This window comes from Oncorhynchus tshawytscha, linkage group LG12 (genome assembly GCF_018296145.1).
Source record: "Oncorhynchus tshawytscha isolate Ot180627B linkage group LG12, Otsh_v2.0, whole genome shotgun sequence".
NCBI classification, from domain to species: domain Eukaryota; kingdom Metazoa; phylum Chordata; class Actinopteri; order Salmoniformes; family Salmonidae; genus Oncorhynchus; species Oncorhynchus tshawytscha.
Genome location: NC_056440.1, coordinates 55,594,585 through 55,616,092, shown reverse-complemented (window position 1 = coordinate 55,616,092; position 21,508 = coordinate 55,594,585). Strand labels below are relative to the sequence as shown.

The 21,508-nt window shown below is 41.7% G+C and overlaps 1 protein-coding gene across 1 annotated transcript in view; it reads left to right on the top strand.

The window, feature by feature from the left end:
* The window catches only part of LOC112232280 (potassium voltage-gated channel subfamily A member 1-like), a 33,309-nt gene extending 12,078 nt beyond the window's left edge, over positions 1-21,231 (top strand). Inside the window, exon 3 of the mRNA XM_024399198.2 lies at positions 19,413-21,231. The gene's annotated coding sequence lies outside the window, so the exon portion shown is untranslated. The remainder of the gene's footprint in view (positions 1-19,412) is intronic.
* Positions 21,232-21,508: the final 277 nt, after the last annotated feature.

The following is a 21,508-nucleotide window of genomic DNA, read 5'->3' as shown; positions in this document are numbered from 1 at the left end:
GTCATAACATCCATAATTGAACGATTTATTCACTTCGCGAGTCCCTCATGGCTTCGTCTGATAACATAGACATGTCGTTACCCCCGACCATAAATGTTTGGGATATATTTTCCTAAGGATCCGTCGTGGGAACCTTTGCTTTACTATTATCCTTGTCTTTGATTTGATAAAAACTCATGTTACACAAATGTACTAGTAAGCCCTTGAATGGTCAAATATCATTGGTTTTTGGATTCCTCACAGAGGTTTTGATGGAGACTTGCAGATATGCCCCCTGGCAAAAAAAACATGCTACTTCTCTTTAAAAGTAACAGTCAGTGCTGAAGGGCTTTGTATGTCTCTTCATTTGATTTGGACCAGATCCACAGAATTCTTTTGGGAGGGCTTTCACTTTTTTCGGTGGATTTACGCAGGAAACAACAGAGTTCTCTTTTAGGGTTTTTGTTTTACTTCTCAAACAGTGAGTCCTTTTCTCCCTCAAGCCAAATCTGGGTTTTTATACAGTCATGGGTTTCTGTTCTTTCGTCAGCTGGCACGTTAAAACACCTCTCGGCAGTGATGGAAAATTCCCTCTCCATTTTTATAAATAACAAATGGTTTATTCATTTTCTTCCCGTAAATCCTTTTTTACCCATACTTGAAAAAAAAACTCTGCTGCACCTGCAGGTGGAAAGATAATGATTGAAGATGGATCTCTAGTGTAAATGATTATACAGCAATTACATTTATCTAGCAATGATGTGAGGCAAAGTATTATTTCATTCTTCTTTATTGTTGCTTTATAAAGGGATCTTCAATCCTTAATTCCAGATAACATAGCAGGTTTTTTATTGTATACTTGGAAGCTGGTTGTACTGCAGTTAGTTGAAGTGTATTGATGTTCATGGTTTTATCAATACGTTCAAACCATTTGACATCGATTAACTGATCACATAGCCAGTCTACTGTACTTTTCACTGCAAGTCAAGAAATACTGAAGATGCACAGAGTACTCTTTGGGTTGGTTTCCCGGACACAGATTTTTAGTCCAGAACTAAGCTTAATCTATGTCCTACATAGAATTAGACCTACTCTTTCAATGTTCCAAAAGTTCCAGAACATCTACATTTAACAATATTACTGAGCTGTAAAGAAATGATCAAATGTGCAATATCCTGAACAAAGTGGCTAAAGTGCTGTTCATTAACAATTATCCCACTCTAGGTCACCAAAGGATTCTCCATTCTCCACACTATCCACTTAAAAATAGTCAAATTTCCTCCCCGCAGCCTATTACGCTTAGTCTACTAAACAACGAGCATTTGTTGGTTACTGCTATTGTTTAGGAGATTAAAAATAGTATGGCCAAATACCTTTGTTGTACGGCACATCAGCGGGGATATTGGCAGCCTTGTGAGATGAAATAAAATATTCCAGCGTTTGCCTTATCATTAGTAATCTCACTGTTTGCCTTGGTGAGTTTCCAGTGAGTTAATTGGGGTTTTGTGCCCTCCCTTGAGTGCCGGCTCAAAAATGGCACGTTTGAGGCTATAAATAGCTGATAGCATTTCCTGCTGTACCGGGGAGAGATTTTGTTTTTTGAAAATGCCATTTGTTGTTGCATTGCCAGCTATCTTTATTCTGTCTAGACACACCAAGAGGTGTCATGACAGAGAACAGAGAGAACCTTGTGGCACGAGATGACCTTTGTCTTAATTTAAGTTCAAAAGAGGAGGATAAAGATCTGTAATTCAATGTAAGAGCTCCTATTCAATTCAATGAGAGTTCTGGTTTTCTCTCAGTATATATGCCAACAAAATTACATTTTCATACTTTCATCATTGAGTATTACGTCATTTTCCAAATTTCGTATTGAAATAGTTGGGAATATTAACATCTGAAAGGTTTAACTGTATACCAGGCTCTCCGGTGTAGCTTTGGAACCCAGATTGGGAAGTCAGAGTTGATCAATCAGTTGAGGCTTATGCTTTTCCACTGTTGCTTTCCCAGGCATAAAGTTAAAAACACTTTTCCCAAGGGTGCCGGGGGCCACGATAAGCTGTAGATGAGAATGTTTGTGGTAAATGAAAGCATTGTCATAGCAACCGTGACTGAAATGTTCTGATGTATAGTGTGTCTGAGTAAAGTGTGTGTGTTTGTGTGTGTGTACGCTCGTCTGTATATGTGTATTTTTAAGTGTTTGAGAGTGTTTTTCCAACTCTCACTCTCTGTTTGGAAAATATGTGTCAGGGAAGTACACAGTGCCGTTTTCCCCTAAACAAACCACTGGCAGACTACAACGCTTAAAATACAAGAGATTTATTTTTGAGACTCCATCTGGCATTTACAGCACCTGTGGGTTGGAGTCTGAAATCCAACTGCAAGTCAGCAATAAGCGGGGAAACTCGTCATATCACTTTTCTGGTCCTTTTTGATGTGTTACATGCTGTGTGCCCTTAAGTGGGTTCTGTCCTCTGACTGGGGAGCGTGGTTTAACTCTCAGTGTGGGGTTGCATTATTCATTACACTTTCCCAGTTGCAACGCCACGTGTTAAAATGTGGCACTTTGCTATCCTTCCAAATGTGGCGCAACAACATTTCACACCGTTATGGACGCAAAGGAAGTGTGTGTTTGCTCTTGTTTGGGTGTGTACCTGCGTTTCTTTGTGTTTGTTTTTGACATGTATCCCCCACAACTTGTGTGAATTGGAAGGTTAGAGAAACGGTGTAATAACAGTGGAATAATAACTGTATTCCCTAGGCCTAGGGACACAGTATATCAGTGTAGTGTGTTTTGTACTCTGGATGATAGAGCTCTCCTATTCTAACTATCCCAAAGCTCCTGAACATGGCACTGCCAACACCTATTGACCTCCTACTTACACATCGCTGTCTGTAAATTTTTTAGCTCCTAATTGGGATATCATGAATACTGTTATCACCCACGTTGACATTTGTATTGGTTTTCAAGACGTCTTCGTTCACTCCTTTATCGACTTTCCTTACCGCCCATCAATCAAGTAATGCTGCTCCGATTGGTTCCTTGGAAGTAGGATAGCCACTGGAGACCTGTGGTTCTGACAAACAGGATCACTTCCAGGAAGTTCTAGGGTGTTACAGTGAAATCATTTGGTTGTTACAAAGGGCTACTATTGAGGGAAGGGTTAGGTGAGACCATATCATTCACACAGAAAATTCATGAAAGTTCCTGTGTGAACAGTCATCGCGTAATCAGTCACACTGGCTAGTCACGCTCACCCGCTCCCAGTCCATTTTGCATTTAACCCAAACTAGCTAATCAAATGGAATAAGACAAGAAAGGGAGCAAATCAACTGTTTGTGTTTTTCTCAGCTGTTCGCATTCTCAGCCCCAACCCAACCCCCACCCCCCCACCCCCACCCCACATCCACCTTCTCCCTCTCATTAATGAAGTCCAAATGTTTCAGTCAGATCCAGAAGACTGGGCAGCGTTCCCTGGCTTTCTGGATTCCTGGCCCAAGATAATTATGTGATGGGATTTTTCACTATTCATGCCAAATGGAGTGTACAAAGCACTTTTCATTTGCATTTGACTTTATTTATGTGTGTCATGTCTTATGAGTTTCTTGCTTGAACCCAGACGATTTACTTAATGTGTGTAGGTGGGTCATCCATACGTCTCTTGAAGAGACATCCATGCTTTATTTACTGTAAGTTATGCTTAATGTACAGTGTGACCAACTGGCATCACTAACTCAAATGGTTAATTGCATTGGCCTTCTGTGTTAGGCAATTGTGGCAAGGAAAGAGGATTAAGTTGTTCTCAGGTGTTATGGTAAGATTAGGCAAAGGAGCTTCAGCAGTGCCGTGCAGTCAGGAAAGGCACTTGTGGCCAATGGCGTTACAAAGAAAGCTGTGTCCAGTGACCACAGAGTAATATGATCCAATAGGCAGACAGAGTTGTGGTAATGAAGAGGACTGGAAAAGGAATAACGATCATGCCACTCGTGTGAAGTCTTGCGACTTCAGTAAGGTCATGGCCTAATTAGTTATAAAACATTCATGTAAAATACCTGACCACGGCCATCCATCCCACTTCTGACACCAGTGTAGCATATTGGGGGTTTGCTGCCTGACCGTGACTGGGATAAAACCAGGGACCTACTGCACGCTAACTCAATACTTTACTGACACACACACACACACACACACACACACACACACACACACACACACACACACACACACACACACACACACACACACACACACACACACACACACACACACACACACACATAAACAACGGCATTCACGGACAGAGCATTTGCATGAGCTGCAATCCATTGGAAACAAATGGCTTTATCATTCTCATATGGATGAAGGTCATTGACAGGATGAATTCCTTCGGAGAGGAGGGATGGAAGTCTGGGTAGAGATGACAGCTGATATCATTTTTGTTTCAGATGCATCTGTGTGATTTATTATGTGGGAAGTCAGGCTATAAATCAACCGCTCTGGCATTTCTCCTCTGCTAGGGAGTCACAGACATGTTACTGTTCCTGCTTTTGGATGTAGAGGCTTGAAAATCAGACATGCTAGCTGGACTTTCCCATTTCGGCTGTGGTTTCACACGATGCAGGGTTGTCCTGCTAGTGCATCTTTTATCTTCACATTTGGATGTTTTGTTTCTATTTTTTAGGGAGGTGTTTTAACCCCAACTGAGCAAATCGGTGTAAACTTTGTACTTGGTTGTCAACACTTTATAAATATGGCCCTTTATAGTAGTATATCCTTCCTAAGCTTACAAGTTAGACATGCTGGTGCACAAATAATGATTAGTTATTCATGGTTGAACCTCTCACTCTGTGGCAGTAATGATGCCCTGGTCCTTTAAAAAGTTGTCTGTGGACAACAAAATCACAGTAGAATTGCACATGTATAACTGTGTATAGCTGTCATTATTTGTGATGATTTCAATATCTTCGGTATATATATTTGCTATGGACTTCTATTATACCAGCGATGATCTCCCGACATCCCATAAACACAGTGCATTTGGAGGCGTTTCGCACTGCCTAGCAACCTGTAGCCAGGCTTGCTTTCCACTTGTAAGCCAGTAGAATAGGGTCTAAACATAGGTTCTTCAACCTCACAGCAATGTCCCAAGAAAACAAGCTTTAGCGGGACTGAAGTGATTTGAGTTGCGGATGTATCAGCTCCCTCAGTCAGCTTGTAGTGAATTCACCCATAAACACTGTATTTCGTGGATCTGCTCTTGCCAGTCCTGCCATCCATGTGCACGGAGCTCGTTTTAGAGGGGATGAGGGCGTCTTTGCATTAATGATGTCTTCTGACCGCCGCCAACCCTGCCAGCGCCATGCCTTTAATTTGCTGTGATGTTCTGTCGTGGTGTAATATGACTCACAGTGCATTGCACATGTGCTTTCTGAGTGGAGCCCCCCTCTGTCGCTTTGAATCAACTTGAGGCGCACAACCGTCACATACGCCACGCTTGCTTGCATGGGCTGCCTTGGCCAGCACAGCTGACCAGCACAGCACAGCCAATGAGAAAAAGAAACAACAGTGTCTGTGTGGGCACTCAACCGTGCCAGCAAACAGTACATTGCTGATAAATCTACATAGATGAATCGTAGCAAAACGACGTATGATTTTTTTTCAGCTGACAATTGGTGGCTGTGGGCTTAAAACGAGCTTGAGAATGGTGAACCGAATGTTGATTATTTGTATGTGCGTGTGTGGCCTGCATATTTATAGTCTGCTTTGTGTGACTGTGAATGTCAGGACTGATCTGAGAGCAGTGCCTGCAGGGGAATGAGGCAAGAATCCCCCAGCCTTTAGATTAGTGTCAGTGTGCAGGAAGCGAAAGCTGCGCTCCCCAACCCCCCGAGCTACGTGTGTCTGTTGGGTCTCTAAAGCTGTCTGTTTGAATTCTCTCCATACTACAGTACATAGCGTTCCATTATAGTCTCTTGATTGTCTTGAAGCCCTTCATGACAGCCAGTATCCTCTCCATTAGTTCAGGTTTACAATCCTCTCCATATCGATCTGTAGCCACTTGAAATTCACCCCATTTGAACATCAATAGAAATCTATTTCAAAGAATCTGAGTGGGGCTGTTGAGAATTATTATTCTTACATTTTTTTAGGGCGAAGATCAGCTTTAATATTGCAGATCAATTGTAGCTTCCATCAATGTACGTGTCTGCATAATTTCCAATCCCCCATATATTTTTGGGAACATATACTGTATATATATTTTTTTTTAATATAACCTTTATTAACTAGGCAAGTCTCTTAAGAACAAATTCTTACTGACAATGATGGCTTACCCCGGCCAAACCCGGACGACGCTGGGGCAATTGTGCGCCACCCTATGGGACTCCCAATCATGGCTGGATGTGATACATATATACATATATATATACATATATATATATATACATATATTTTGACTGGTACTGTACAGTACCAGTCAAAAGTTTGGACATCCTACTCATTCAAGGGTTTTTCTTTATTTTGACAATTTTCTACATTGTAGAATAATGTAGTAATGTAGTAACCAAAAAAGTGTTAAACAAATTAAAATATATTTATATTTGAGATTCTTCAAAGAAGCCACCCTTTGCCTTGATGACAGCTATGCACACTCTTGGCATTCTCTCAACCAGCTTCACCTGGAATGCTTTTCCAACAGTCTTGAAGGAGTTCCCACATATGCTGAGCACTTGTTCGCTGCTTTTCCTTCACTCTGTGGTCCAACTCATCCCAAACCATCTCAAATGGGTTGAGGTCAGGTGATTGTGGAAGCCAGGTCATCTGATGCAGCACTCCATCACTCTCCCACTTGGTCAAATAGCCCTTACACAGCCTGGAGGTGTGTTGGGTCATTGTCCTGTTGAAAAGCAAATGATAGTCCAACTAAGCGCAAACCAGATGGGAAGCCGTGTGGCTGCAGAATGCTTTGGTAGCCATGCTGGTTAAGTGTGGCTTGAATTCTAAATAAATCACTGACAGTGTCACCAGCATAGCACCCCCACACCATCACGCCTCCTCCTCCATGCTTGGCGGTGGGAGCCACACATGCAGAGGTCATCCATTCACCTACTCTGCGTTTCTTGGCTCTTTGCAGAAAATCGATCATGAAGTCCTGATATACGCAGTCTCATCTCAACAGCTGATGTTGAGATGTGTCTGTTACTTGAAGCATTTGATTTTCCCACTACGACTCAGGAAAGCATGCAGTTTATTAGGCTACAGATGAAATAAGTTATGATAAAATTTACAGGCTGGTGAAAGTGCACAGTGAAGCATTTATTTGGGCTGCAATTTCTGAGGCTGGTAACTCTAATGAACTTATCCTCTGCAGCAGAGGTAACTCTGGGTCTTCCTTTCCTGTGGTGGTCCTCATGAGAGCCAGTTTCATCAAAGCGCTTGATGGTTTTTTCGACTGCAATTGAAGAAAAATAAATAAATAAATAACGTTTTTAATCAATTTGTATATTTGAGTTTAACCTCAATATTTGTTGTATTATTTGTTCTGTCTTTTCTGGTGGATTAAATGAAAATTGCAACCAACTTTCTATGGCTTTTTTTTAAAAAAATAGCGATATTTGGGAGATGATTTCCTTTTCAAATAACTGAAAGTGATAGGTTGTAATCTGAATAAAGGGAAAAAGGCCTTTCTTGAACATAGGGTGAGACATTCTTACTAACTTGCTAGAGAACCAGATTTTTCCACAAATAGAAAGGTATTTGCCTTTCCATGGTAGCAAGATCTTATCAATTTCTGCTAACTTTCTATTAAAATGGATTGGAGTGAGATCATTTATTTATTTTGGGATATGTATACCGAGTATATCCACATCACCATCAGATAATTTTATTGGTAAACTACATGGTAATGTAAACATTGTATTTTGTCGTGATCCAATACGTAATATAGTAGTACACATCATAATTAATAATGGCGGCGTAGAGGATAGCTGCTGTTTTATGGGCTCTCAACCAACTGTGCTATTTTGTGAGGGATTTACTCCATACACCCGAACAGGCCCTCATCCCCGTCATTCGCAGGAGAAAGAGATGGAGGTTTTACGGAAGGAGATTGGGGTGCCATGTGAGGATCAAGCGACGAGTGGCTAATCTGCCTTTGCCATTGGTACTATTGGCCAACGTACAATCGCTGGATAATAAAATGGACAAACTAAAAGCATGTATATCCTACCAACAGGACATTAAAAACTGTAATATCTTATGTTTCACCGAGTTGTGGCCAAACGATATGAATAACTTACAGCTGGAGGGTTATACACTGTACCGGCAGGATAGAACAGCAGCCTCTGGTAAGACACGGGGTGGCGGTCTATGTATATTTGTAAACAACAGCTGGTGCACGATATCTAAGGAAGGTTTTGCTCACCTGAGGTAGTGTATTTCATGATAAGCTGTAGACCACACTATCTACCTAGAGAGTTATTTGTAGCTGTCTATTTACCACCACAAACCGATGCTGGCACTAAGACTGCACTCAATGAGCTATATACCGCCATAAGCAAACAGGGAAACACTCATCCAGAGGCGGCGCTCCTAGTGGCCTGGGACTTTAATATAGGGAAACTTTTTACCTCATTTCTACCAGCACGTTAAATGTGCAACCAGAGGGAAAAACTCTAGACCAACTTTACTCCACACACAGAGACACGTACAAAGCTCTCCCTTGCCCTCCATTTGGCAATCTGACCATAATTATATCCTCCTGATTCCTGCTTACATGCAAAATTAAAGCAGGAAGCACCAGTGACTTGGTCAAAAGTGGTCAGATGAAGTAGATGCTAAGCTACAGGACTGTTTTGCTAGCACAGACTGGAATATGTTCCGGGATTCTTCTGATGGCATTGACGAGTACACCACATCAGTCACTGGCTTCATCAATGAGTGCATCGATGATGTCGTCCCCACAGTGACTGTACGTACATACCCCAACCAGAAGCCATGGATTACAGGCAACATCCGTGCTGAGCTAAACGGTAGAGCTGCCTCTTTCAAGGAGTGGGACTCTAACCCGGGAAGCTTATAAGAAATCCCGCTATTCCCTCCGACAAACCATCAAACAGGCAAAGCGTCAATACAGGCCTTAGATCGAATCGTACTACACTTGCTCCGACGCTCGTCGGATGTGGCAGGGCTTGCAAACTATTACAGACTACAAAGGTAAGCACAGCCGAGAGCTGCTCAGTGACACAAGCCTACTATACCAGACGAGCTAAATGACTTCTATGCTCGCTTCGAGGCAAGTAACACTGAAACATGCATGAGAGCATCAGCTGTTCCGGACGACTGTGTGATCACGCTCTCCGCAGCCGATGTGAGTAAAGCAGGTCAACATTTACAAGGCCATCCTGTACTCCCTGTTCACTCATGACTGCACGGCCAGGCACGACTCCAACACCATCATTAAGTTTGCAGACGACACATCAGTGGTAGGCCTGATCACTGACAACGATGAGACAGCCTATAGGGAGGACCGTGTGATGCAAGGACAACAACCTCTCCCTCAACGTGATCAAGACAAAGGAGATGATTGTGGACTACAGGAAAAGGAAGACTGAGCACTCCCCCATTCTCATCTACGGGGCTGTAGTGGCGCTGGATGAGATCTTCAAGTTCCTTGGCGTCCACATCATCAACAAACTAACATGGTCCAAGCACAACAAGACAGTCGTGAAGAGGGCATGACAAAACCTATTCCCCTTCCGGAGACTGAAAAGATTTGGCATGGGTCCTCAGATCCTGAAAAGATTCTACAGCTGCACCATCGAGAGCATCCTGACGGGTTGCATCACTGCCTGGTATGGCAATTGCTCGGCCTCCAACCGTAAGGCACTACAGAGGGTAGTGTGTACGGCTCCCCCAGTACATCACTGGGGCCAAGCTTCCTGCCATCCAGGACCTCTATACCAGGCAGTATCAGAGGAAGGCCCTAACAATTAAGACTAGCCACCCTAGTCATACTTGTTACTTTTATTTCTTTTTTTTAGGCATTTTTCTTAAAACTGTATTGTCGGTTAAGGGCTTGTAAGTAAGCATTTCATTATAAGGTCTACACCTGTCTACAGGGTGCATGTGACAAATACAATTTGATTTGATAATTTGGTTGTAATCCAGAGAGGTTAGAAAAATTATCTAGATCGTCTATGAGGCTGTGGAGGGATCCAAATTGTGGATCTAAAAGAAAACATGATTCATCAGCATACAATGACACTTTTGTTTTTAAGCCCTGTATTTCTAATCCCTTGATATTATTGTTGGATCTTAAAAGCTAACATTACGGTGGCCATAATAAATAGATCTTCCGATTGTGGACAACCTTGTTTTACTCCTCTTGACAGTTTAAAACTTTCTGAGAAGTAGCCATTATTTACTATTTTACACCTAGGGTTACTATACATGATTTATTTAAAAAATTATGACAACTGTGATGGAAACAGAACATTTCGTTACAGATTTATAAATGCCAACAGATAATTTTGTTCATTCGACAAGGTGGGATCTTTATGTGTCAATAAAATGAATCATGCAATAAATGGCGGTGGAAACGATAACCATCATATCGAGGTAAACTTGGTGTGTGATTTTCCCACTACGACTCAGGAAAGCATGCAGTTTATTAGGCTACAGATGAAATAAATTATGATAAAATTTACAGGCTGGTGAAAGTGCACAGTGATCTTGATGTTTTTTTCCAATATATATTGAGGGTCTTATTCTGGTGACATGATGATCGATGCTTGACTGCCATTTGACAAATACAAATATTCTCGCTTTTATCCATAATAATCTCATCATGTACACCAGCTTATCCGCACAGTCTACCCACACTGTATCTGCCAGCTGTTGGCTAGAGCACACGTGACAAGACCAGAGCAGGCACATTTGCTGTTTAACGCAACAGTTTGTGACAAAACTAACGGTAGAGTTCAAAATGCAACATAAATACATTGAAGTTTCATTCGGTACATTAAAACTTAAGAGAAAAAGTACATTTTGTGTGCACCACGTCATCACACAGTTTTTTTTATCCGCAACAAGTCAGTTTGTTGTAAACACACCACTGGTGGGAAAATGTGCATATTTCGTTGTGTGTGATCACACATGCAACTACGTCAATGACGTTAATTGGCTGATGCGCATTTTGAGACGGATAAAAGGTTTAAACTTCAACTATTTCTAATGTTCGCAAGTATGGCCCCAAAGATTATTGTTGATTCATTTGACGCATTGGCGGTGTCGAAGGTATAACTACGTTGGAGCTGTTAAATCTGCGAGCAGCTGCTCTTGTGATCATTGTCACGAAGCCACACCCGTCCCACTCGCATGAGAAGTTCAGAACGAGAATTTATTTGCAAATAGCCTTTCCTCCCATGGGCCTGACCCTCACTCCCTGGGACTCACCGCCTGGTTCGTTGTTTTATAAAGGTATCCATCCGGTCTCCAAGCCACTTGCAGCTGGTTTTGAACCCCTGGAGATGGTGCATCAACCTCTTAAGGAGCCCCCTCCTTTTTTTCAATTTTCACCTAAAGTGATATACCCAAATCTAACTGCCTGTAGCTCAGGCCCTGAAGCAAGGATATGCATATTCTTGGTACCATTTATAAGGAAACATTTTGAGTTTGTGGAAATGTGAAAGGAATGTAGGAGAAATAACACAATAGATCTGGTAAAAGATAAGACAAAGAAAAAAAACACCGTTCAAAAACTTTTGTATTTTTTCGTACCATAATTTTTTAAATGCAAGAGAAAGGCCATAATGTATTATTCCAGCAGGGGTGCAATTTCGATTTTGGCAACTAGATGGCAGCGGTGTATGTGCAAAGTTTTAGACTTATCCAATGAGCCATTGCATTTCTGTAAAAAAAAATGTATCAAGACTGCCCAAATATGCCTAACTTGTATATTAATTGTGCACTCTCCTCAAACAATAGCATGGTATTCTTTCACTGTAGTAGCTGTAAATTGGACAGTGCAGTTAGATTAACAAGACTTTAAGCTTTCTGCCAATATCAGATATGTCTATGTCCTGGGAAATGTTCTTGTTGCTTACAACCTCGTGCTAATCGCATTAGCCTACATTAGCTCAACCGTATCGTGTAAGGGACACTGATCCCGAAGAAGTTTTAAGACTCTATCTTATAAGATGGTACTGTTGTTCACCGTGGCCACTGAGCACATTTGCAACCTTCATGTGCTCTCAGTTCATCCTTCGCGCGCTCAGTTTTTCCCACAACTACTCCAAGGTTACAATATGCCCTAAATGACATATAGTAGTCAAGCCATTAATCTCTTTCCCTTCTATCCGCTGCTATTCTCTTCCCCAGAGCAGCGGCGCCTGTACACATTGTGTCCACTGTAAACCCTGCACATCGACATGGACAGGATGAGGCCATTCCGGGGGTGTGACCAACTGTTAGTTTGCTTTACCAAACATGCTCAGGGTAGGGCTTTCTCCAAACAACGCCTTTCCCCCTGGGTAGTGGAGGCTATCACCAAGGCCTACAGTTGTCAGGGACTGCAGTCTCCCCTGGGTGTCAAGGCGCTTTCCACTAGAGAAATTGCTACGCCATGGACACTGTTCAGGGGTATCTCCATCTCTGAGATTTGTTTGGCGGCTAGTTGGGCTTCCCATCACACCTTTGGGAGGTTCTATCGTCTGGATGTCACTGCGCCCTTCTTGGCACACACAGACCTCGGTGCTGGAGCTGAGTAGGATAGATCAGGTACATTACTACAGTTGAAGTCAGAGGTTGGAGTCATTAAAACTCGTTTTTTAACCACTCCGCAAATGTCTTGTTGACAAACTAGTTTTGGCAAGTCGGTAAGGACATCTACTTTGTGCATGACACAAGTCATTTTTCCAACAATTGTTTACAGACAGATTACTTCACTTATAATTCACTGTATCACAAGTCCAGTGGGTCAGAAGTTTGCATACACTAAGTTGACTGTGCCTTTGAACAGCTTGGAAAATTCCAGAAAATTATGTCATGGCTTTAGAAGCTTCTGATAGTCTAATTGACATCATTTGAGTCAATTGGAAGTTTACCTGTGGATGTATTTCAAGGCCTACCTTCAAACTCAGTGCCTCTTTGCTTGACATCATAGGGAAATCAAAATAAATTAGCCAAGACCTCAGAAAACAAATTGTAGACCTCCACAAGTCTGGTTCATCCTTGGGAGCAATTTCCAAATGCCTGAAGGTACCACGTTCATCTGTAAAAACAATAGTATGCAAGAATAAACACCATGGGACCACACAGCCATCATACTGCTCAGGAAGGAGACGCGTTCTGTCTCCTAGAGATGAACGTACCTTGGTGCGAAAAGTGCAAATCAATCCCAGAACAACAGCAAAGGACCTTGACAAACAATGTTTCAACTTATTCTCCGGTGAAACATCAGAGAATAATGTTGTTGGTGTTGCAGATTCCCAAAAGTAGGAAGTAATGTTGTGAATGAAATGTCACAGGGAAAACATTCTTTTAAGCCATTATTTGATTTTCCTCTGGCCAGGAAATGCTTTTTTCCTTTTTTATTATTGTTATTTGGAGCAGTTTGTGTGATAGTGCTGCAGCTCGAAGAGAGCCCAAGCATGGCCTTTTCCACAGCAATTTAAAAAGGAGCTGCTACAGTGTTACTGCGGTTACATCGTTCCTTGGAAAGCTATGTTTGGAAGTTAGCTTGTATCATAAAACACATGCCAATAGTTTAAAATGTCTCATATTTGAAGTTTGAACTTCTGAAATGATTACTCCTATACCAGGCTGGTATTTAATGTGGTTTATTATGAGATGATTATGATAGATTTAAGTGGGGTCATTCATGCTCATGATAACGGCATATTTTTTTGTGAGCAATTATCCTGTATAAAGTATAAGGCAACGTAGAAGCAGTACAGACAAGCAGTACACAGGGGAGAAACATCAGAATAAAATAAAAACAAGAATAAATCAAGTGACAAATCAAAAAGAAAACACAAAACAAATAACTGCATCATAATGCAATATATCTGCAGGTTTTAAGTAAACTGTTACCAAAGTGGAATTTGTGGTATTGTGCTTAAGGATATATTTATGGCATCAGCTTTGGTTCTGAAGTCGTTGAGCATACCGATCCACCCCTCTTTGCATGCTGATAGGCTCCTGTTTGACCTTGTGCCCTTGGCAAAATATTCATATCAATCTCTGTCAGAGTAAAGGGACTGACGATAGGTATTTTAGCCCTTCATTTCCTTCGTTAGTCTCCTTCAGTCCTGTACTTACTGCAAATAAAGAGTTAGTCTCCTTTTCAACAAAATGTAAAGGGAACCCTTAAAGGGGAAGTCCAGTCAGAGATATATGTTGCTCCTCACATTTATTGGCATATTTGATCATCATTTATTACATATGTTTCAAATCAAATCAAATTGTATTTATCAGATGCTTTGTAAGTGAAATGCTTACTTACAGGCCCTACCCAACAATGCAGAGAGAGAGAAAAATAGACAAATGTTAACACGAGGAATAAATACACAATGAGTAATGATAACGTGGCTATATACACAGGGTACCAGTACCGAGTCGATGTGCAAGGGTACGAGGTAATTGAGGTAGATACAGTGGGGCAAAAAAGTATTTAGGCCAGAGATAATAAACAGTAACAGTAGCGCATATGATGAGCCAAAATAGTTAGTCCAAAAAGGGTCCATGCAGATAGTTAAAGAGTTAACCGTTAGCTACCCGGACTATTTAGTAATTATATGGCTTGGAGGTAGAAGCTGTTCAGGCTCCTGTTGGTTCCAGACTTGTTGTATTGGTGCAGGGAGCTTGGATGGCAGGGAGCTCGGCCCCAGTGATGTACTGTGCTGTCCGCACTACCTTCTGTAGCGCCTTGCGGTCGGATTCCAGGCAGTTGCCACAACAACAGTCCAAATGCTCTCAAAGGTGCAGCCAAAGAACATTTTAAGGATCTGAGGGCCCATGCCAAATATTTTCAGCCTCCTGAGGGGGAAAAGGCATGGTTGTCCCTTCTTCACAACTGTGTTGGTGTGTGTGGACCATGATCATTTCTTAGTGATGCCAAGGAATTTGAAGCTCTCAAACGGCTCCACTACAGCCCGTCGATGTGGATAGGGGCATGCTTGCCCCTCCATTTCCTGTAATCCACGATCAGCTCCTTTGTCTTGATGATGTTGCGGGAAAGGTTGTTGTCCTGGCACCACACTACCAGGTCTCTGACGTCCTCCCTGTCTCATCGTCGTCGGTGATCAGACTTACCACAGTCGTGTCCTTTGCAAACTTAATGATGGTGTTGGAGTCGTGCGCGGCCATGGAGTTGTGAGTGAACAGGGAGTATAGGAGAGGACTAAGCACGCACCCCTGAGGGGCCCCCGTGTTGAGGGTCAGCATGTTGTTGCCTACCCTCACCATCTGGGCTCAACCCGTCAGGAAGTCCAGGATCCAATTGCAGAGGGAGGCAACTTAGTGGTGAGCTTGGAGGGCGCAATGGTGTTAAACGCTGAGATGTAGTCAATGAACAGCATTCTCATGTCGGTGTTCCTTTTGTCCAGGTGGGAAAGGGCAGTGTGGAGTGCAACAGAGATTGTATTATCGTTGGATCTGTTGGGGCAGTATGTGAACTGGAGTGGGTCCAGGGTGTCTGGGATGTTGGTGTTGATGTGAGCCGTTATCAGCCTTTCAAAGCATTTCATGGCTACAGATGTGAGTGCTACACTGCGATAGTCATTTAGACAGGTTACCTTGGTGTTCTTGGGCACAGGGACTATGGTGGTCTGATTGAAACATGTAGGTATTACAGACTGGCTCAGGGAGAGTTTGAGAATGTAACTGAAGACACTAGCCAACTGGCCAGCACATGCTCTGAGTACACGTTTTGGTAATCCGTCTGACCTTGTGAATGTTAACCTTTTTTAAAGATCTTTCTTACATCGACTATGGAAAGGGTGTTCACACATTCGTCTGGAACAGCTGGTGTCCTCATGCATGATTCAGTGTTGCTAGCCTTGAAGCGAGCATAGAATCCTTTTAGCTCGTTGGTAGGCTTGCGTCAATGGACAGCTCGCAGCTGGGTTTTTATTTGTAATCCGTGGTAATTTGCAAGCCCTGCCACATCCGACGAGCTTCAGAGCCATTGTAGTTGAATACGATCTTGGTCCCGAATTGATGGCTTGGGGGTAGAAGCTGGCCTGTTTGATGGTTTGTCGGAGGGCGTAGCAGGATATCTTATAAGCGTCCGGATTAGTGTCCCACACCTTGAAAGTGGCAGCTCTAGCCTTTAGCTCAGTGTGTATGTTGCCTGTAATCCATGGCTTCTGGTTGGGATATGTACATACTGTCACTATGGGGACTACGTCGTTGATACACTTAATGAAGCATTAATGAAGCAGGTGACTGATGTTGTAAACTCCTAAAATGCTATCGGATGAATCCCGGAACATATTCCAGTCTGTGCTGACCTGAGCCCTAGGACCATGTCCCAAACCCATGATGTCCTGTTGCTTAGCATCTGCTTCACTGTTCTGTACCACTTCTGAACATCTTATGTTTGTTATAATCTCCAGCACAGAAGAGGTCACTGGTACTTCCTTTTTGAGATTTTACTTGCATGCAGGAAACGGGAGGATAGAGTTATGGTCAGATTTGCCAAAGGGAGGGAGAGCCTTGTATGCTTTTCTGTGTGTGTGGAGTAAAGGTGATCTAGAGTTTTGTCACCTCTAGTTGCACAGATGACATGCTGGTAAAACAAATGTTAGTTTCCATGCCTTAAAATCACCGGCCACGAGAGGCGTCGCCTCTGGATGTGCATTTTCTTGTTTGCTTTAGGCCATATGCAGCTCATTGAGTGCGGCGTTAGTGCCAGCATCGGTTTGTCACATACAACACTTAAGGAACACAGAGAAAAATACAAAGTAGTCTATAATGTCAGAGGTTTACGTTCCCTCTCCTCTACCTATTCAGGGGAATAGTTTTAAGTGTTGTCATCAACAATGATGGTATAGCATTGTGGATGCACAATTAGCTCAATTGAGACTGGGATTTCCACTTTTAATTTACGCTAACTCCTGTGGCAGTATTGAAGATTTGAGACACATAAACAATAGTGAATACACTCATAAAACTCATGAAAATCATTATAATGGCATGTTTAACCATTGTATACATTTGAAAGTTGTGCCTTCTTAGGTATAGACAGGGGAGATACTGTATAATCCATTGTATAATTTACACTAGCTAGTGTGCAACCTGTGAAAAGCTTGCCCTTTTGCTACTCATATGTTCCTACGTTCTATGTTCCTACGTTCTATGTTCTACTCCTAGAGCCAGTTTGCGCTGTTCTATGAAGGGAGTAGTACACAGTGTTGTACCAGATCTTCAGTTTCTTGGCAATTTCTCGCATGGAATACCCTTAATTTCTCAGAACAAGAATAGACTGACGAGTTTCAGAAGAAAGTACTTTGTTTCTGGCCATTTTGAGCCTGTAATCGAACCCACAAAATGCTGACACTCCAGATACTCAACTAGTCTAAAGAAGGACAGTTTTTTGCTTCTTTAATCAGCACAGTTTTCAGCTGTGCCAACATAATTGCAAAAGGGTTTTCTGATGATCAATTAGTCTTTTAAAATGATCAACTTGGATTAGCTAACACAGTGTGCCATTGGAACACAGGAGTGATGGTTGCTTGTAATGGGCCTCTGTACGCCTATGTAGATATTCCATAAAAAATCTGCCGTTTCCAGCTACAATAGCCATTTACAACATTAACAATGTCGACACTGTATTTCTGACCAATTTGATGTTATTTTAATGGACAAAAGATGTGCTTTTCTTTTTAAAAAATAGGACATTTCTGTGACCCCAAACATTTTAAAACTGCACTCTGTGCCATAAAGCTTACTGTATGTTTCACTTATTAAAAGCTAACGAATGTTGATTGTTGACACCTGAATTCAACAAAATGCAGCAGAAGTATGTGAAGGAGTTTCATGTAATGTCTGTATGTGTCAATATGGGAGCCTATTTCTACTTAGTTGTTCTGGCTTCAGTGTTGTAAAATGAGACAGCCGGACATGTCACATAAATGCAATGCTAATTCAGTTATTTCGGAGAGCAACCTAAGGACAGACATGACTCTCCTTGAACCTGACCGTTCACAACACAACCACTCAGTAAGACAGTTGTAGTTGCCTCGTCTCTGACATAGCTTGGAGTTAACACAGAACGTCTGGGTCTAGGCCCTAGATGGTGTGAGAAATCTGGGAATCCTGCAATTGCTGATATACTGAAACACCAGCTATTTCATTCAAAGAAGAGGGCTGTCTTGAATTGAGAACGTCTTTACTATCAAATAAATACACATGAAATTAGGTACATTTACATTACACAGAAAAGGACGAGAAAAGCTATGGAATTGTACTGCTAATTCATTCAATGTCTCATATATAGATATTACGAGACGTGTCCATGTTCACAATATGCTCTGGGCAATAAAAAATACCTTTTAATACATTTCATCGATCCAAATGTTTAAATCTGGGTTTATTTTCCCAATGAGGCCCGAGCCTCAGAGGGAGCATGAGGTTCACCAGTAGTGGAACTGACGGCGGCAGGATGCCACGACACACCCCTCCATGTTGGCCTCCAGTTCCCACCCCTAGCACTGGCAGTCCAGGTTAATGCTTTGGAACTACACGACACACCCCTCCATGTTGGCCTCCAGTTCCCACCCCTAGCACTGGCAGTCCAGGTTAATGTTTTGGAACTACACGAGGTGTTTGGCCCCGAGCTGAACTGCGTGCAAAAAGCGTGTCAGGGACCCAATAACTCAGACTTAATGGCTGAGCTAGGGCGATTGTTATCTGTTGTGGTATGCTGTAGATATTCCACTGGACCTTAATAAAGAAGAGACTGCAGTGTATTGGTACCCATGAGATTCTAATACGGGAATGGTTTCATGTTCATAAACGCTGACACCACCTGCTAACCTGATAGATATTGTATATGCTGTATTGATAACCTGGAATGATAAGCTGGTATTTGTAGATAACATGGAATGATAACCTGGCATTAGATACCCTGTAATGATACCCTGGTACCCATAAATAACCTGTCATGATAACCTTAATGATAACTTGGTCTTTATAGATAACTGGAACGATAACCTGGTATTTATAGATACCCTGGAATGGTCTTTGATAACCTGGTATTTGTAGATAACTTTGAATGATAACCTGCTATTCATAAATAACCTGGAATGGTCCCCGATAACCTGGTATCTGTAGATAACCTTGAACAATAACTTGGGGACGATAACCTGGCATTTGAAGATAACCTGGAATGATAACCTGGTATTCATGTCCTGTTTATCTTTTGTTACAGTGCTGTCAGTTGATGGCTTAGGAGAGGATGTGCTGGCTGGTACTCTTGGAATTGTCAGAGAAAGAGCAAATATTATGACTGGTCATCTGGGGTGAGACAACGGACATCGATAACCACAGATCTACTGCAAGAGTGAACCCAGCGATCGGACATCGGAAGTTTGAATGGACAAATTAGACATTGGGACACTATACGGAGTGCACAAGGAACGAAAATCTTTCCTAGTAAACCTGGAGGCAGGGAAATGAGTAAGTCATGTCCCAAATGATTGCCTTAATTATTACATATATACCTATATATGAAGTGATGAAACTAGAGACTTATCCGAGTTCAAATATGTTTTTCATTATGTGTGAAACAGTGTCTTGTAAGGAAGAGATGTGAATATTTTAATAAGATAGAGAAAAATTGTTTGGTTGTAATGTCGACAATGTTTTAGTTGGGTCTGCTTTGTAGGTGTCATTGATAACCAAATGGTGGAGCTGCTCTCTTCTTGCTTGCAGCCAGCAGAATGAGTCAATCTATTTTTATCTCGTTTCGTATTGTCAACCAAAATAAGGCTGGCTTGAGGCGGAGCTGCTCGCTCAGCTACCAGCTACAATGTCTTTCAATTCACAACATCATGTTATGACAACCATATTCCAATTCAGAAAGGAGTATGGAGTCAAAAATTAGACAAAATGACTCAATATACATGAAACATATCTGATTATTTTTCTCCTCTATTTTTCACATACTGTAAGCATCTGGTCACACACTCTCAAACACAAAAGATGTCAGGTACGCACACACGTACACACGCACTCGCTCATGCACACACACACACACACACACACTCACACAGAATGATCTACCGAAGTGACACAAAGGGTTTTCCCTACGATGCAAATTGTATTATGTTAGTGATAGAATTGATCAGCTGCTTTGTTGACGCAAACCTCGATCCATTTGAAGTTAACTGTATGCAAAGTAACATGGAAGTGTGTTATATATATTTTTTTAAACCTAGCCTTGACTATATTACTTAACCAAAGTTTAAACCCTGATTTTATTGTGGTGGACACTTCCTCTGGAGATGTCGTGAAAATAGATACACATTGAATAGAACATATATGTACATATGCTGATGTTTATATTTACGTGTCCTACGATGTGTCGCAAATCATGACATTCGAGACAATTCTATTTAATTTGACTGTTAACAATGTTCAGATCTTCAGAAGTCATGTTCCATTTTTATTTACATGAACATTGAACATGTTGTGGATGCTGCTCCAACAAGATCCATGATTTTCCACTTCAATTTGAGTTTTTTTTGACAAATGGGCTATTTCTTCTTTATGTGCTGTTCTCATATAACTGCTCGTAGAAAATCCGCCCACTCTCTTTAGGCCTGCTTTCAAAGACACAGATTTGTATGCACTGCTTGCTTGTTGCAGCATTGTCAGACAAATCAAGTGTTTGCTTTTTTAAAACATAAATGCCATCTTATGTTTATCCCCATCCTTCTTTCATTCAGTCAACAGCCAAGAACTTAGTAATGCTCGCTCCTGGGCGTACTGTCTATTATTGTGAGGTCGGCCCATGATGACTGTGCTTCAGAGCATCAACTACACAGAGTTCTTTATTTTGTTTATGTTACTGAAAGGGGTGGAACCTAATATTTTATACTGTATTATTTGCATAGGCAATGTACTGCATTTCTATATTCTCTTCCATAAAAAGAAAACTAACATATTTCATTGTACTGTCTGAAAAGACATAGATCACTTGAATCCGGAGATGGAAAATGCTCTGATATCTCCCCCCCCACCCCCCACCCCCCACACACACACACCACCACTCTACCAATATGTGTCTATTTTTATTGGTTATGATATATCCCTCTATTACAAAATAGTTAGAGGGCTGTAGTCAAGATTTTCCTCAATATTCAGAAAACCTTATCAAACTTAACATGCTAGCGTCTGCTAAAATTGACTTTGTTATCAAATTCTTAAGCATCATTGGGCTATTTACCCTTGATCGCAGAAAGAGTAAGCGTTGTCTATTCCCTGATCCCATAGTCCCATTGTTCTACATTTTGAAGCAAACAC